Raw genomic sequence first — 17,361 nt, 5'->3', positions numbered from 1 at the left:
TTGTGATTTACAAGAGTGATATTCACCTTCTGCAGAAGGCCTCAAGTAAGTCTGTTTACAAGGCTGGGTTTACTCAGGTAATTCAAACAAGGCAAGTCTGGTTTTCCATCCAAAACCATTCTCCCAGGAAGCTGAAGCAAACCCACCCGACCAAGCTAAGTCAGCACTCACAAGTGCTCTTATCAGCAAAATGTTGTCATACAGCATCAATCAGAGAATAGGCAGCCATACAGCACTGTAATAAAAAATCTATTTGGCACTTCCCGGACTATTTACCATTTTATTGAATACCACACTTCTCTGAATGATGACTGCAAATTCCAGGGGACAATCCGGCCCACTCTCCCTTCAAGACTGGAATTTTAATGGCTCCGATAAGAGATGGTCATCTTTCATCAGATATTGTGGTGTTTATTTTAGCTTTTTGCCTCTTTTGTGGCAACAGTGTCTGCACACAGGCCTGGGGTATCAACCGATGACAGTCCGTCCTTTCAGAAGTCTCACCAAGGCACTTGAACCATCCATTACGGGGTGCAGCAAGAGATAAATTTATCAGAAACATTTGCTCGGGCCTTCAGCAAAGGAAGTGGTGCACTCTGTGTATTTTCTTCAGGCTTGGTTGGGAGCACAAATAGGACCAAATGATGGAAAGATTTGGTTTGCAATAAGAGACCGTTCCCTCATTCAGGTTTGCTTCAAGTTTCATCAGTGCCAAGTGAGTCCACTGTGAACCTAATGTCTCTGCATGGACATGGATGTATGGGTGAAATGAGTGAAAGACTCAGTTACGTTTAACTTTGGTTTACTTTTACATTTCTTGTCTTTTCAGTTCCTAGAGTTTAAATTGAAAAAGGTTATTGTGGTCGTCTATGGTGACACTCCACTTGTAGCCCAGTTCAGGACATTGAGACAGAAAGAACAATATGTACAGACCCTTATTTTTACAAGCATTGATCATTTGATCAAAGGTCTTACTGTTTGTAACTTTTAACTTTTCCAGCCCAAGAGCTGAACTGTCATATATCAATGTGTGTTTTCTTCTTTCATAAACAGATGCTCAGTACCGTCTACTTTGCAAATTAGTTTTCCCTTACTCTTTAAAGAAGACAGAGAAATATTGTAACGGGTAACTCCAGGATGTGCTGATGGATTTGTCATTAACTTCCTTCAACACATCTATCAGTGCTTCCCAAGACTATTGTCTACAGCTTCAACAGTCAGACCCCATTCTCAGTTACACACCCAATGCTTTGAAGCAAGTGCCTACCTTTGCTCAAAAATATGTATATACTCATGACTTTTGTGGTACAGTTTGTATGTCTGAATCTAGAAGAAAGGTGGAGCAAATGCCCATGGCAGGTAAGTTGTTTGTTAGGAAAAGCCTTCTCCCAAGCTGCTGGTGAGAATTGATCTTGCGTTTCTTGGTGGATGGTATCTTATTGCACTGGAGTTGTTCTTTCTCTGCACATAAATCCAAATCTGCTCAGAACAGTAAATTAGCCCCTTTTTAAAATGCCACTGTGCTGAAACAAATGCAAAGCTTTCCACAGCCGCAGTGGGATTTTCTCGAAGTCCACGAGCAGGCTCATAGCCAAGATGTAGGATGCAAAGCTGGGGCTCAGCTGGGGTCTGGCCAGATATTCTCAGAGGTCAGGTGCTTTGCCTCAGGGAGCCTCCACATGGCCTGCCTTTAGACTTTTTAAAGGTCATGGTGGTATATCCCTCTGGGACGCTCCTACAGAGTTGCATGGTGGTAGCTCTGGCAGGGTCAAAGTGCCTGGCTTGGCTGAAAGTGGCCTCTCCCCAGCACCACTGAGAGCCCTCCATGGCCACCACCGGTTGGAAGAGCTCCCCATTGACCCTGGCCCTGGCAGCTGAACCCCGACGGGGGGGGCACTCAGGGCCCTGAGAGCCAGAGATTTGGGTCTCCTTGAAATTAATAGCAATAGCTTTGCTAAATCCTCAGGAAAATTCTTGAGAGCAGAACTGGAGGTTTGACACCTTGTTTCCATTGGCTTTCAGTTGCAATTCATGTCCTAGCTGCTCCTTATGTCTTTGGAAAGTTCAGCCCATAAAGGCTAGAATTTCCCAATGACCCTAAGCAAACGCAGAACTTGTGCAAACACCTACATTTCTGTGGTCCCCTGGAAATCCTCTGTTTGTTTTGCTAACAATTTTTGTGATAATTTATGTTTTCCGAACACTGGCATAGAACTCTTAAGAAAAACATAATCTGCTTGATTTTCCAGGTGGATTTAAGCATTCAGTACGTGAGCCATGAACTCTGGAGAACACTCCCGTAAGGTCAGCAGCACTGGGTCAGGCTCTGCAGAGCACACTGTGGGATGTGGGATGTGGGATGCACCTCAGGTTAATGACTTGCAATTGCATGCAGCCTTTCCTAAAGCTGTGCGTGTAGTTAATGCGTATCAGAACTCAGCGAGACTATTCAAATTACCTCAATTTCCCAATGATTTATGATGCACGTTTCTGACATCATTGGTTATTTATCTGTGCTCCTAGTGTTGCTAGCCAAAGCAAAGAGGGGAGAAACAGATGCCGTAATACCGTGTTTGAGCAAAGGGTCAGATGTTTTCAGAGACAGTATAAGTTGGATAGAAGGGTACTAAAGGACTTGAAAGTCAGAAAACTAGCAGAGACATCAGTCCAGTCTAGAGTCAAAGAAACTGAAAGAGCCTTTCCTCATTCTCTTTCTACAGTGAATCATTTCCTGACTCTGGAAGATGGATTCTGTTCATTTAAGTAGTTTTCCAGGGTGTATTTTATATTGTAGACTGGAAGTTTTTTACGATATGCCACTTATGACTTTTCATAACCCTAAAAAGTTAGGTTTCTTTAGTAGGAGAAAACCCACTTCAGACACAGCACTTACAATAAATGGGCCAAATTCTATTCTCAGTTACAGCTATGCAACCCTGATCCTTAGTGCATGTAATAACTGAGCTTAGTAGAAGTAGTGGATTAAAGACCTGGGGTTCCAAAATCCACCCTCAGATGCATGTGTGTGGCTAGGACTGAAATCAATGGGAGTCCCATGTGTACATCCAGGGTAGACTCTGGCTTGTGATTTTTATTGTTTGTGCTATTGGATAAAATTGATTCCAGCGTTACGTTTCTCAGTCAGAGTTATTTCTACATCATCATGCATCAAAATGTTGGCTTCAATCTCTTCTTCTTGATGGTAGCTTTGAGGAGTATTTGTTTTCTGGTTAGTCTGGGCCCAGCATTAATCATTCTCAGGCTTCCTCTAACCTTTTTTTTATTATTTTACTGATGGCAGATTTAACTGTTGGCTCACCTTTATTTCCAAAACAGATGAATTTTATTAGTCTCTAATATTAACCAGATCCAACTAGTTGATAGAGTTAAACCAATGTGGGCCAGATGCTCAGCTGGTGAACCGCAGTCCTGTTGATTTGGGTACCCTGTCTGGGAGCGTCTGACAGAATGCCCGGGAAGAAGAGCCCCGGCTCGCAAGTGCAACCACGTAGAGCTGAAGGCCAGCTTGCTGGGCTCCTTCGGGTGCTCTGAATTAGAACAAAGAGTCCTATTAAATCTGCTGCTTTGTAACCAGAAGGGAGGTGGTCTTTCAGGGGGTATGTTTTTCTTTTAATAGTTGAAGCTCGGGGATTTGGGGGAAATGTATTTCATAGAATGGTTTGGGTTGGAAGGGACTTTTAAAAGTCATCTAGTCCAGCCCTCCTGCAATGAGCAGGGACATCTTTAACTAGATCACGGTGCTCGAAGCTCTGTATTTCTTTATGTTGGTAGTGGAATGGTTCTGAACGAGACAGTAGAAACTTTGGTGAGGAGCTGGGGGCTGTCATTGAACCAGAGGCTTACAGCTCATGATGTTTTCTAGCTTGGAAACTTGGATTGGTCTCTAATCTAAAAGCTAGGCATCAGATTCAGAAACACAGGCAGTCTCATGAAGATGGGCTGTTTCTTCTTTCTTGTTTTGTTTTTTCCTCTTCTGCTTTTCTTTCTTTTAAGGAGTGAGAATCGCAGCTTGCTCATGGTTCTAGGTCTGCAGGAAGCCGTTGTGCTGTGCAGGCAGTGCAATTTGCAAGGCTTATGTAAAGGCTCAGGAATGAAAGGGGAAAGCGGTGAGGAGAGGAATTTCATATTGCCACCCGGAAGGCATGTGGACCTTCTGCGGAAGAGGCTGAAAGATCTGAATGTTTAGGGTCATCTTTTCTAGCAGTTTCAAATGCAGCAAAAGAAATAGTGCTACCTCTCTCGTTGCCTCTTTATTTCCGTAGCTGTTATTGGTGAAGCCTACTTCTGAGCATTCATTTCTGCACTTTGAAGCAGGGCAGACAGACCTGGATGCTTTTAAAGTAGACATAAGGCTTACTCAAACTAATTAAGCTGGATTTAAGAACACTCAATTCTCAAGTAATTCTTAATCATAGGATCACAGGAGGCTTCAAGCTGGAGGGGACTTCAGGAGGTCTCTGAGCAGGAACCTCCTGCTCAAAGCAGGGTCAGCTACTATCTGGATATTTGGAAAAAATAAAGCAAAGATAACTGGAAGTATTGCTTCACCAGCGTTTCATGGCTGAGAGCTGTTAGTGCAGACAGGACAGACAACAGGCTCCAAATCGAACAGCAAACTGGCATTGGTTCTCCTACCTTTTGTGTGCTTGTTACCTGCACTCAGGAAGCCCAAAGAAAGGCAGAACTCATTTGTGCCGGAGTGCAGGGTCTGCAAGTTGCTGAGGCAGTGGCAGGTTCTGCAGCCATGCACAGCAGTTATTTTGCTGTCTGTAGCTGTTTTTCCATTTTCCTTGATGTTTACTGGTAGCAAAAATATTTGTGATGTGGAGACTAATTCCTGCAGAATAAATCACAAGCACATCTGCAGAGCATTCTCTGAGTTTCTCTCAGAGTGGCCTTTGCTGTAGTGCACATGACAATTGCCGTATTTCTCGAGAAAGACAATATGCTCTTTTTATTTTCCCAGTTTATTATGGGTTCTTTGCTCCATGCCTTGGTCTGTTCATGCAAATTCTTACGGACCTTTGTCCACAGCTTGTGAACTGAGCTATGAGGTCACATCACAGACTTCTGGGGAGAACAAAAGGTGCTTTACATGGAAGAGCCGTACGTTGGGTTGTTTGTGCCTTGTGAATGTGGTAGCAATGTGCTTCACAGCCAAGCTTGGTACCTGTGTGCCACAATGCTGTCAGCCACAGAGAGATCTCCTATAATATGAAGAAAAGACCTAGAGAAAAAAGATCAAGTTTTTTGAAAGATTTGGGCTGGCCAGGGCTGTTGACTCAGGTATAAAAACTTGGCCACAAAATTACCAAAAAGCGTAGCCTTAGCGCAAAACTTTATCCTCTCAACATGTTTTATTAAGTTCTGTTTCAAACGGTCCTGCTTGCCTGTCACATCACTTACTGTTAATGAAGGATTGTGGCAGGAACAGGAACCAGTAGGCTGTGCTGGCCAGAGGCTCAGGGTAACACCACGTTCCCTTCAGAGGGCAAACCAGAGCTGTCCTTGCACTAGCTCTCCTGTTACGCCTAAATATTTATTTAGGATACCTGCTCACCGCATACAGAATGCTTATAATACTTCTAAAGGTTTTATCTATAAATACAAAGCACAGAGAGTGTCCTTTTTTCAAATTTTATCAGGGAAATGCTATGAGACTGAGCTGTTTCTAAACTCAGATGTTTTCTTAGCCCAGTATTCCAGGCTTTGTAGCTGCCACTGTACTTGAGTGGCCAGCTTGGACATTTTAAGGTATCCTTCTGCACTTCCTTGTTCAGAGCAGAGCAACAGAGAACAGTTTTACACATCCTTATACCTTCATTTATCTCAAAAGATTTCATCTAAAAACATTTACAATTGAGTAATATGTTAATGTTCATCTGCTTTAAAATTTAGCTAAAAATCTAAAAAGGCAAGGAATAAACATGCAAGAACCATGCATGAAGTTATCCTCGAAAAATATGCATCAGTTGAGCAAAGATGGTATTGTCATTCAGCTAAGGCTTAGCTTGATGCCAGCATTACTCAAGCAATGACAGATCGTATGGGCCTTGATTGTATCTTAAGAGAATTAGGTTGCCCAAAGCTTTCTCCTTATCCTCCATCAATAGCGAATGAGAGCTTAGGGCTGTATAAATAATGCCGAAGGAAATGTTGCATTGAACAGTATAACTACATTCTTTTTAACCTTGGAAATACGTTGTGCATACATGGATAATCAGGCGTTACTGAAATCCCGTGGATGAGCATTGCTGTTCTCTCGCTGCATATACTGGACTGGTAGGCATGTAGAGAGAGAGGAATGAGTAACCAGTAGCACATACCATGCGTATGAGCAGATTTCCCTGCTGTGGTGTAATTCTGTCACTGTCGGGCTCCTTTCAGTTCTCTTCAGAAGAATTCCAGGAAATCAGATGGATTTTAAGCCAGTAGACTGATTACACAGCCGCCAAGTCATAAGGGTAAAGCGCTCCATAACTATCCTCAAGAATCCATTAAAGCCCTGCTGAAACATGATCTACTGCTGATTAAAGGGGTTTAAAAGGGGGAGGAAGAGCTTTTTGAGTTGTAAGGCACTGAATGAAAGAGATCAATAAATGAAGCCGGGAGTTCTGAGAATCAGCTTCTCCTTGCAAATGTTTTATTTCAGCTTCACTGGGAGAAACTGCACCTGGACTCTTCCCATCAGCTCCATGGGAATCAGATCAATTTTATGGGTTTGCAGGGAGGATGGGGAGGTTAGCACTGTTAATGGAAAAATACTGACAACTGTATCAAATGCTGCTGTTAATTCGAAACACTAGCAATGTCTTTCGAAGTAATGCTTCACCTTAATTGCCTTGGGGAATAATTTAGCTGTAATTGGAGAGTAGCTTAAAGTTATGTGCGTTTCTGAAACTCAAGAAGGAAAAGGAACGTGGCAAGGAAGAAATGCCCATCTATTGAGTCTATAGGGAAACCATTAACTTGGCAAAAACACAGGTGAAAGTTCAGTGATGGAGCAAGCCGGCAGCGCGGAGTCGGAGAGTGGGAGAATGAGAAGAGGGCAGCGAACCAGCCTGATCTTCAGAGACAGGATTTCCACTGAAATCAACGTTGTACACAAAGGAGGCTGGTGAAGTACAGCAGAAGCATTTGTCAGAGAAGACAAAAAAGAGAGATGAATGGGAGTAACAAAGAGGCCCCTAGGAAAGTTCAGTGAATTGTGAGAGCTCACAAAAGACACGCAGGGTTGAATGAGGATACTGAAGGAAAGTGATCCTAAGTCATGTGTGCTGTTCTTGCAAGGTACAATCAGCCCACCAGGATGCCGGCTTTTGCTGCCTGGGAGCTCGTTCCCTTGCTGAAGTTTTCATTTTGTTTTGTGCCCAAGCTGGGAATCCTGTAGGGAGCCTGTTTCCCAGGGATCTCGGTGCTTCCTAACAGTGGACAATATCTGAGACGTTTCTGACTTGGACTACCCAAAACCAGTAAATCCTTCTGAAAAATGCCTAAGTCCTTTCTCGTAACAGCTGAGAAGGAAAAAAAGGATAGTTCTAAATAATATTACACAACTGCTTGAAGTCATCAGCTGACTTGACCTGTTTTATAGTAGTGGTGATACCACATTCAAGGAGGAGTTACTAGTGCAGGGGCATATTTGTTTATTTAGAAAAAGTGAAGGGAAGTGAGAGTGACAGAATTTAACTTCTGATGGTGCATTCAGCTATCTAGATGTTTCTCCTACTTTTTTTTTTTCTTAACTACTGATGCTGGTCACCCTTAATGAGCAAGACATTAATGAACTACAACAGCACTGAAAAAAAGCACCGAACTTTGTGAATGCACATACAATCTTTAACCTAGAAATGTTAGTGTTATAGGAATAAAGTTTACCTTGCAATGCCAGATGTATTTTATTATTTACACAATGTCTTTTAAAAGTGGTGTTTTCCACAAGCTCAGAAAGACAATCAACAGCAATTTTACATGGAATAGCTAGAGTAATAATTACTTAGAAGTTATTCTAGAGAGTATTCCAAATAAGAAAGTGGTGAGATGGCATAGGTTTCTTAATCTCCTGGAAAGAGAGATTAGCGTATAACAGTGTCCTGCTGGGATTATTCTTCATTCAGCCTTCTACAAGAAATAAAGATTGGTTGTGGGAACTTCTTATCAAAGAAATGCCATGCCATTTCTACTCTTTTGGGTTTTTAGTGATGAGTGCAAGTGCTGTGAAAACAACTACTCTTAAATGAACAAGACTTTACATAATTACATTTTTTTTTAAGTCTAAAATGAGGGAAAATATTGCAGAAGAACTCCTTGTTATTTTAGACTGTTTTGGTCTAAAAGCCATTGCCACAGAGGACGTGGCACTTCACTGGTTACAGCATTGGGGGGCACCAGCCCAGCACTGGGGGCACAAACCCAATGTCACAAGCCAAAAGCTGTTCAGACACTTCTCTCAGGGCTGTAAAGACTCTTTGAAATGCTGAGATGGAGAAGTCAGCACATCTTTCTAATTCAAAGATCAAATTGAGTTAACCAGCACATTAACTAAGATATTCTTTCTTCTCCATTCTCAAATGGCAACTAGAGGATTAGGGTGGAGTTGCACTGAAAGCACTTGAATTCATACACACACAAAAAAAAGATGAAATGATGGGTAGGATTCCCATTTTTCTGTTACCCTGCCAGCTTCCATAAACTATCTCATTTTTTCTTCCAGCCCAAACCCCACAAAAAATTAAATAAACCTGAATTAAACAAATTCGTTTCAAAGATACGGCACAAGCTGAGAAAGCATGCAGTAAAACAAGGTTAATTTCAGGTTTAACTTTAAATTTCTAAATCTCCTGACAACATTGCACAATCTGAAGTAATTTCCCAGTTGGAAAATGATGTCCTTAGTCAGATCCAAGCCAGGAACCCTGCAGATTTGGCAGCTGCACAGGGGCCAGCAGAGAGTGTGTCAGAAAGTAGTTCGAGGTATTGAAATTGTTAAATTCTTCCAACAGTCCCATAGACTGGTTTGACTTAAGTGCCAGCTTGTTTCATATATAGTTGTTGTCAAAGAGGTGAGAATTTGGCAGTTTTGTCCCATCATGTGCTACTTTTTTGCCTCCTTTGGCAGTCTAGGAGAAAATCCATAGCAATGAGAGCTTAAGATGGCATCTTAAGACTAATTGGCTTGGAAATTCTTATTAATAGGGCCAACCCAGGAACCGCTCACCAGTTTGATTGCAAAAGTGAAGCACAGAGTGTTTTTTCCTTTCTCAGCCTTTTCAACAGATCTCTAATTTATTAAAATATGATAAAACTTTTGTAACTTTGGACTACTACTTAATACGAACTGTTCCTGAGTCACCCAGGTATGGGACATGATTTATGATTACCATGCCAGGATTTCCTGCAGCATGTGCTCTTCCAGTGGCACAGGCCTTGTGTAATGTGAATGTCTTCCAAGGAGCAGGAATGGGTGAATTGAACACTCAGAGCCATGGACCATAACTGGTTTTGGGTTTTAATTCAAGGATTTTTTTTTTTTTTTTAGAAAAAAAAAGCCCAACCTCAGACTTGGCTTGGGAGCTCCTGACCATGGCCAGAGTTGCTGTGGTAATTTTGCACTTTCAGCGCATGGACCGACATGCTCCATGACAGCACATTTCTTAATCTAAAATACTGGTAGATGACACAAATCCAAATCACAACAGGATGTGTTTTCAGTCAGCCAGCAGCACAAGAAAAACTCAGGCATGGCATGTACCATTATATCACAGCCAGAAAATAAATGCACAAAAATGTAAACAAGCCTTAGACAGATGAGTACCATGGTGAGAAAAGTGGGAGGTAGAGCAGCTGAGAGCCCATGTGGCTCCAGGGTACTTTACAGAGCAAGCACTGTCCCATGGTGTGGCATCCTCCGTGGCATGATGTGGTTCAACCCCATTTACTGTGAAGGACTTACGCTGCCTTGCACCAGCTGAGGACTGGGCAATGCAGACTGCCCAACAGCTGCTAGAAGCTAAAAGAGAATTGGCCACGTTTCCAGAAGCTGGCGTGAAAAATCTCCTGTTGAAAACATAGAGACCCAAATGACCTAATTCAGGCAAGAACCATTTCATTCTCCAAGACAGAATTGCTAATAATGATGATTTCTGAGTAGGAGGAATCGCCTAGGAGAGAGCTTCCCAAACCCTCGCTGGTTTGGAAATCAGCAGTAGCAATGGCAGCAGTCGCAGGACATATCCTTCTTTTTGCTGGCCATTTACATCCCGCTTAGAGGTAGCTTGTGTCTGTCAGTTTGCAAACCTTTAGGTACAGTGCTAGTTGTATTATTTCCCAAAGATCACTGCAAGATGAGCTATTCAAATAGAGGTCCCAAGGAGAGAAAATTGTAGCTGCACAGAGAAGGCCATATTTCAGAGTTATTTAGTGACTTTTATTTGTAGACGGGTACTTTCACTCTCAGTCAGTTTGATACCAAAATGGACCACTTTTTTGAGTAAAACCTCTAGATCTCTTCCACAGAGGAGAGAAACAGATGGATGAACCATGTCAGAGAAATGTATGGATGTAGGGTACACTGCTGTCCTCCCCGTGTAGATTTGAAGCTCTGATGAATAATTACAATGAGGGAAACGTATGCCAAATAATGTTGTGACACAGCATCCATGGGATTCTCGGGACAGTTTGGCATTGCCTGGACACTGTTTCAAGGAACCGAGAGAGAGGTAGATGAACCAGTGTCAGAGGGCATTATATATATCATAGGGGAAGTGTAAAGTCTGCATGTTGAAATGGGTAAGCATGACCGAGAAATAGCAGTCTGCAGTCAACACAGATCAGAAAGGAAATCGTTGACTGCTTGGTATTCCAGCCATTTAAATAAATGAGAATAACATTTCTAAGCAATAGTGAGATAAAGGAATGAAAAGCATGAGGAAATGGCATGCTGTGATTTAAAAATAGCCCAGCGGAAGCCAAGGCAGCCATGCTGAGCGTGGAGGGAGCTGTGCAGCTGTATGATCGCTACTGCCTTACATGACCTGGAGCTTGTGCCGAAGCCCTTGATTTCTTCCTCTGTCCCAAATCTGGGCCTGGCTAAGGATTCCTGGGAACTTTCATGTAGCATTGCAGCTGAGGATCGAGGGCCAAGCTATGTAGTTACAGAAGAGTCAAGACATACATAACTTTAGGCTCTCTGGGCTGGAAGGGGAAGAGGGTGCAATTTCAAAGGAATCACTAGTGTGGAAAGAATATGTAGAAATTCCTAGTTCACAACTGGAGCTATGTAAAACTTGGCCCTTGTGCTTTTCAGAGATTTGCTGTTTTCTCTTTTATGTCAGTTCATGCAGGCTTGCACCCTCTGGCTTTTCTTTTGTGTTCTGGGAATTGAATAAACCCTGGAAGTAGTGAGAATCATCTGGTCTCACAACCTAACCATGCAAAATCCCCTGGCTGGCGTGGTTTTGATGTGAAATCATAAATCAGTCCAGGTTCACACAAAGGGTTTCTGAGCAGCAGCAAACTTTAGACAAATGTGAACTTGGTTTTCGATTATTTTTATTTAAGTTTTCCTCTTAATTTCATCCCTTCTATGTTTTTTTCATTAACAAACATCTGGAAATTGCATAAGCTGTATTAATATGGATGATTATCTTCTCTCTCTCTCCCCCTCTCTTGCTGTATCATTAACTTTTCCTTTTGGTTCCTCCTTTTCTGTTCCACACACAAATGCGCTTGAAAAAAGCCTCAACGAAAAGTATGTTAGAAGGACTACAGTAGCTTTAGGACTCAGAAAAGAATGTATTCACAGGTCACACCAAGTAAGGAGCTTGAGTACCACTCTCTGTGAGGTCTAATTTTGGTATGTTTGAACTATCGACTGATCTTATCATGAAAAAATAAATGCTTATATTACAGTTTAGCATGAAGGTCGTAAGGAATAAATATATTCCTTTAGGTAGACCATTGTCCGGTCATTAATTTTACTTGTGTTTTTCTTAATGCCATAATTCCATCTAACTCAAAGTTCAGATGCTTATACTGCACAACCAGAGAGCCAACAGGAATAAAGTGGTAGATCTAATCTAGCCATACTTTTAAAAAGCTTTTAACACAGACCTTCACAGAACACTACAGATGCTTAGAGAGTCTGAGGTCTGTGAGCAAACACAGCATCAGCAATCCTGTTCCAACGGATTTAGAAGTGACATGGTAATGAAGTGTGTGGGGAGAGAGTGCAGGGGGGTGAAAATGGTGGGGGGGAAGGCAGCCACTGAGTTGCCACAAAAATCAGCACTGGGACCAATTTTTCTGTTGACTTTCCAAATGCTGAGTCATATAAGCAAAGTGTTTTTGTTGACTGTTTGTGTACTTTTAAGCACCTGTTATATATTTTATAAAAATAAGTAACATACAAAAAAATTTACAGCTGTAGATTGTGGGTTTAATGCAAAATTTCAGTAAACCGAGGTCTCTTCAGACAACCCACTATGTTTTATAGCCTTTAAGAATATGCAGTTTCTATTAGTCTGATATATAAAGCTAGTGCTGAGCATTAAAGAGGAAGAAGAGTAGATTCCGCTGAAGAAAAACCCAGGGCCAGAAGGGTAATGAGGACACATGGACAGAGCCAGCAGGAACACCTACAAATATTTTGGTTTCATTGCACCTTGTACAACACATGGGGTCTTTACATTTCAGAGAGAAACCCACACAAATAGACATGTTGAAGTTGAAGGAACTGGAAAAGATAGAGTAGGGATGTGAAAAGTCTTAGTCAACCCAAAGGTATCCAACAAACCTAAGTCTCCTTGAGGGCCTGAAGGTCTGGCTGCTGGGGGAAGGAGAGGAGGCTGTCTGGGAAAGGTCTTTGTGTGGGAAGGAGTCTTCCTAGGGCCCCCATGCAGCTTTCATCTACTGAGGAGCTCAAACCAAGTGAAGAAGAGGAGGTGAGTGGGGTAGCAGGCGCAGAGGGCTGCTAGCAGGAGCAGTGGTTGAAAGGACAGCTCAGCTATTCCAAGCCAACCTGCAGCTCCAGCTGCTGCCTGGTTGCTTATGCAGGAATGAGTGAAACGGCCTCAGCACTTGTCCCCTCCACGGCGCGGAAGCATGGGAGTTGAGGTGCTTGAGGGGATGGCAGTAGGGAGCTGCCTTTCCCAGGAAAGGGAAGCTCCGATTCTCCTCCCTGTGTTTGCAGTCAAGGGACTATCGGTAGTGTTGGCCTCTAGATTGTTTGTTCTTTCTTGTCTTCACCCAATGAAGCATGTTTAAGTAATCAATTTTTTTTAAACTTGTTGCTTGAAAGCAGAATGCAGGTTCCCAGATTTAAAGTACTACTTTAATGTAGATCCTACATTTAAAGTAGGGCTTACGTGGGCACTCTCAGCTGTTGAACCCAACCCTTTGGCTGAGAATCAAGACCTAGCAGAAGGGTATTGACACCTGATATCCAGCAGGAAGACAAGCTGTTACAGGAAAGAAAGACAAATGAACGGTTTTGTCAGAAGCAGCAAGGAATGGCCAGTGACACTTTTGTGACCACCTGAGGGACATCCAAGCAGCTCGGTGCACAACCATCATGCCTCAGTGCTTGTGGGTCCCAGATAACTTCTCTGTTGATCTTTGGTGGGATTAGTCACCTTGTCATCACTGACCAGCAGTTCAGCTTTGTTGTAACCCAATATAAGCGTGAAGTTCTGACCACAGCCCCCACACCGGTTTGCACTGTGTACAAGAGTTGTAAGGATTTGGTGCCCAGGGTATTTCTGTCCCCTTCCTGCAAGGCGCAGGAGCCCAATTAATGGATCTTCTAACCTCTCAAATCAAGGGGCGGCAGCAAACTGCCCTCTTCTCTCTGCCAGGGTACAGCTGAGAAACACTGGTCCCTTGCTCACACATGCTCATATATTTTTCTTTTCTTATTTACACTATAAAATGATTCCACCTTGAGTGCTAGAAGATGACATCTTCAGAGGTGATTATTTCAGGACACTGACAAGCGAGAGTCATTTGGAAGAAGCACTACAAGTGCTAAGAATCCCTTTCTACATCTTTATGTGTAATTGCTATAGATTCTGTAATTTTTGTAATGAGTTTATTTCATCGCGTTTGAGCAGTTTTCTCCCTCTCTTTTTCTGTTTGGAAGGAGAGTGGCAGGAAAGTGTCTGGCAGAGAAGGATGATACTTTAACAGAAGAACCAGATGATACTTTGAAGCTTTGTGGCTTAGCACAGATTTTTCATCTTATAAGAAGATGCTATTTTTGTATTACTGGTCAGGCTTATATTCCTGGTTGTTGGGCAGGGCAGTTCAAATTCCCCTTGATTCTGTATTGCTTGATCTTTAATTACCAGTTTTGAAAGATTATTGGGTCCTGTCGTGTTTTCTCTCTCTTTTTTGCATTCACTATTATTTCTTAGCCATCTTATATTAAACTATGAGGCACAATCTTCCATCATATGTCCCCCCCAAGCTTCAACAATGCAAGGATAATATCCTGATAATACCTTTCTTCTTGCAGGAGACTGCCAAAGCCCAGGTGTTTCTCTAACCTTTTAAAGTCTGGCTTGGTGAACGAGCAAAGAAGGGAACTGTTTGGGATCAGACAAGCCATACAACCAAACTAATCTCTACATGCAACAATGAGATCAAATCAGGAAGAAATGGCTTGGAAATGCTAGTACAAAGAACCCCTTCCTTGTGTAATTCATCCTGCTTTCCCAGCAGCTTTCAGCTCATGTGTGTTACGGTTTGTCCTAACTCCTCCGTGCTTTTTTCTTGCCTGCTTAAAAAAAGTAAGTCACTGCTGGTCAGAGCTCTGCTACACTGAGAACTGTTACTACAACAGAAGCATTTGGGAGACTGTTGCCTACTGTTGGTTTGGGGTTTGGGGGCGGGTGAGAGGAAAGATTGCCCAAGGTTTGGGAGATGAACTGGGCTCTTTGTGTTGCTAAAGCATTTTGGACCCTTTGGTTTTCTTATTTGCTGGAGGAAGACCCTAGACCATGCCTACAACAAAGGAATTTATAACACATGTCAGGCTGCCCAGGGAGAGTCCTTCATTTTCCTCTTTGTAATTCAAAACAGCATTTGCATCCTTGCTGGAAGTGGAGCCCTCCTTAACTTTTCCTCACTCCAGGGAAAGGAAGTGCTGAAGGATGGGGCAGTTAAGCATACATGAACCCAAGCATCTCCTGTGCATGGGAATTCCACGGGAGAAAAGCATCCGTTGTGCTGAAACAGCTGCCCTCCAGAGCTGATATTTAAAGCTGCAGGCTGTCACTCATTGGCAGTTGAGATCTTGTTTTTGCTCTGGAGGAGCTAATACCATCCTATAATCCAGGCAGGAAAGATCTGTGTGGGGTTTACCATATATTAAGTGCTATGCAGAACTGTTTGTAAAATTCTTCAAATGCACATTAATTTTATTACATGAACAAAATCCTTTTACAGCAGATCAGACTTGTTCCAGTTGTTTGCTTGTGCCTTGGTCCTCCCTAAGGCCTTAATACATGAGGGGAAAGAGAAATTTATCTTTACTTTTATTTATCTTGGAGTCAGACCTGGATGAGGTCTCAAGCAGTAATAGTAATATTGCTTCATTAGCCCAAATATACCTGTGTCAGGGGCATGTGGCATCAAAGAAAAACCTCACCTGGAAGTTGGTGTGAAAACAAGGAGCTCTCTGAGCATGTCCTACTTGTGCTTACATGTTGACAGACCGGTCCACCACCAATAGTGCATTGGCCAAGCATTTCCCACTGACCAGGGCAATGCAAGGTGGTGACTCTCACTCAAGAGCCATCAAATCACCCACATTTCCCCTACCGCTACTGATGAAATTTAAAATAAGTTTAGTGGAGGTCATCATGGAAAATATATTCCCTCCACCCAATCAAACAGACAGAGAGGGTATGAAGGGTTGCTGCACCTTTGCAGTGCCGAGAGTTATCAGCTTGTATCCTGCTATACCCTGCATCATTAAATTTGACTGGCCCTAGTTATCATCTCAGCAGCAGAAGTTATTATAGTTTATATAAAATTATACATTTCTTCTTTAAATTCAGATGCAACATTTGATTCAATGACTGATTCAATTTACCACTCAATTTCTCAGAATGGCTTAGTAATGAACTGCATGAAGAAGCAATCCATTTTTGTTGGGGCTCATTAGTACTGATCTAGTTATATCAAGTGTTGCCCTTTCCAGTCTTGGGGAGAAAGTAATGCAAAGGAATTCTTGCTTCTCGGTTTCAACCTTTTATAATTTTGAATGTGTCAGTCAACCTTCCTTTTTCTTTCTGGAGCAAATCACTTACTTACATTTTGCATCCTACTATGATGGCTTGAACCTGGCACTTACTTTTGTAAGGGACTTTCACTGCCATTTCACAGTCATATCTAGCCTCTTTTATGTTGTTTTTTTTTTTTTCCATGTACATAACCAAGATCCAATTCACATATCTTTTAAAAGTGAAAGTTACACAAACAAAAGGTAATATTGTCAATGAAGAGAATAAGGTCCCATGGAAAGGCTGTTGGATGAAAGTCAAGAAATCTAAGCTTGGTTTATCATCTTCTATTGTCTGCTCTGGCAGCTTTGAGCAAGCCACCGTATCTCTTTGTGCTTGTTTCTTATTCCACTCTGAAGAAAAACTGAGGCACTGTTGTGATTTCCTTCATTTTCTCTACACTGCTAAGTGTCAGGGAACCCAAATCTTATTTGTAGCTTTGTAATGCAAGTGAGCAAAATGTGATAGTCTAGTGTCAAAACAGTCACTTTGCTCTCTTAAGGAAAACACCGGAGAACCTGTTATGTTGTACATACCAGTGTATGTGATTAACAAGTCTGGTGCAAGTGCTCCTGGAAAGACATTTTCCACATCAGTAATTCAGAAGCCTCTCAAATTTTAAATCAGACAGACAGTCACAAAATTCCTCAGAATAAATTGTATCTCGTCTTGCTTGGCCTGAGTCTCACTGTGAATCTCAGAAAAATGATAGCATGAGCAATGAGCCTGAGAAACAGCCAGAAGGCACTGGGAGCCCAGAGGAGCTTGGACCCCAGGGATGCAGGTCCAGCAGCTTCCAGATTAAGGGTGCTCCTCACCACCAGCGCTACAGGGAAGCGCGCCTGGGTGCAGCATTCCCAGTTGCTGATAAATGTGGGGTTTTGGGGTTACCTCCCCATCCTTCCTTCCCAGAGCCGAGCATTGGCTCTCTGCTTTGGCTCAGTTCATTGCACTGGACTGAAGCGAGCTTTTTCACCGTAGTATAACCAACCACCTAATGGCAGCCACAAAAAGTCCTTGGAAACCACTGTTTGCCATCTGTGATGGCGGGCCCTTC

At 42.5% G+C, this 17,361-nt stretch overlaps 1 long non-coding RNA gene across 1 annotated transcript; it reads left to right on the top strand.

The window, feature by feature from the left end:
• The first annotated feature begins 1,056 nt into the window (after positions 1 to 1,056).
• On the top strand, positions 1,057 to 14,867 carry LOC121233898. Its single transcript, XR_005934244.1, has 3 exons — positions 1,057 to 1,359; positions 2,250 to 2,304; positions 14,534 to 14,867. It is a non-coding gene; the product is annotated as an uncharacterized LOC121233898 (long non-coding RNA).
• Positions 14,868 to 17,361: the final 2,494 nt, after the last annotated feature.

This window comes from Aquila chrysaetos, chromosome 17, assembly GCF_900496995.4.
Source record: "Aquila chrysaetos chrysaetos chromosome 17, bAquChr1.4, whole genome shotgun sequence".
NCBI lineage: Eukaryota > Metazoa > Chordata > Aves > Accipitriformes > Accipitridae > Aquila > Aquila chrysaetos.
This window is presented reverse-complemented; position numbering and strand designations above follow the sequence as displayed.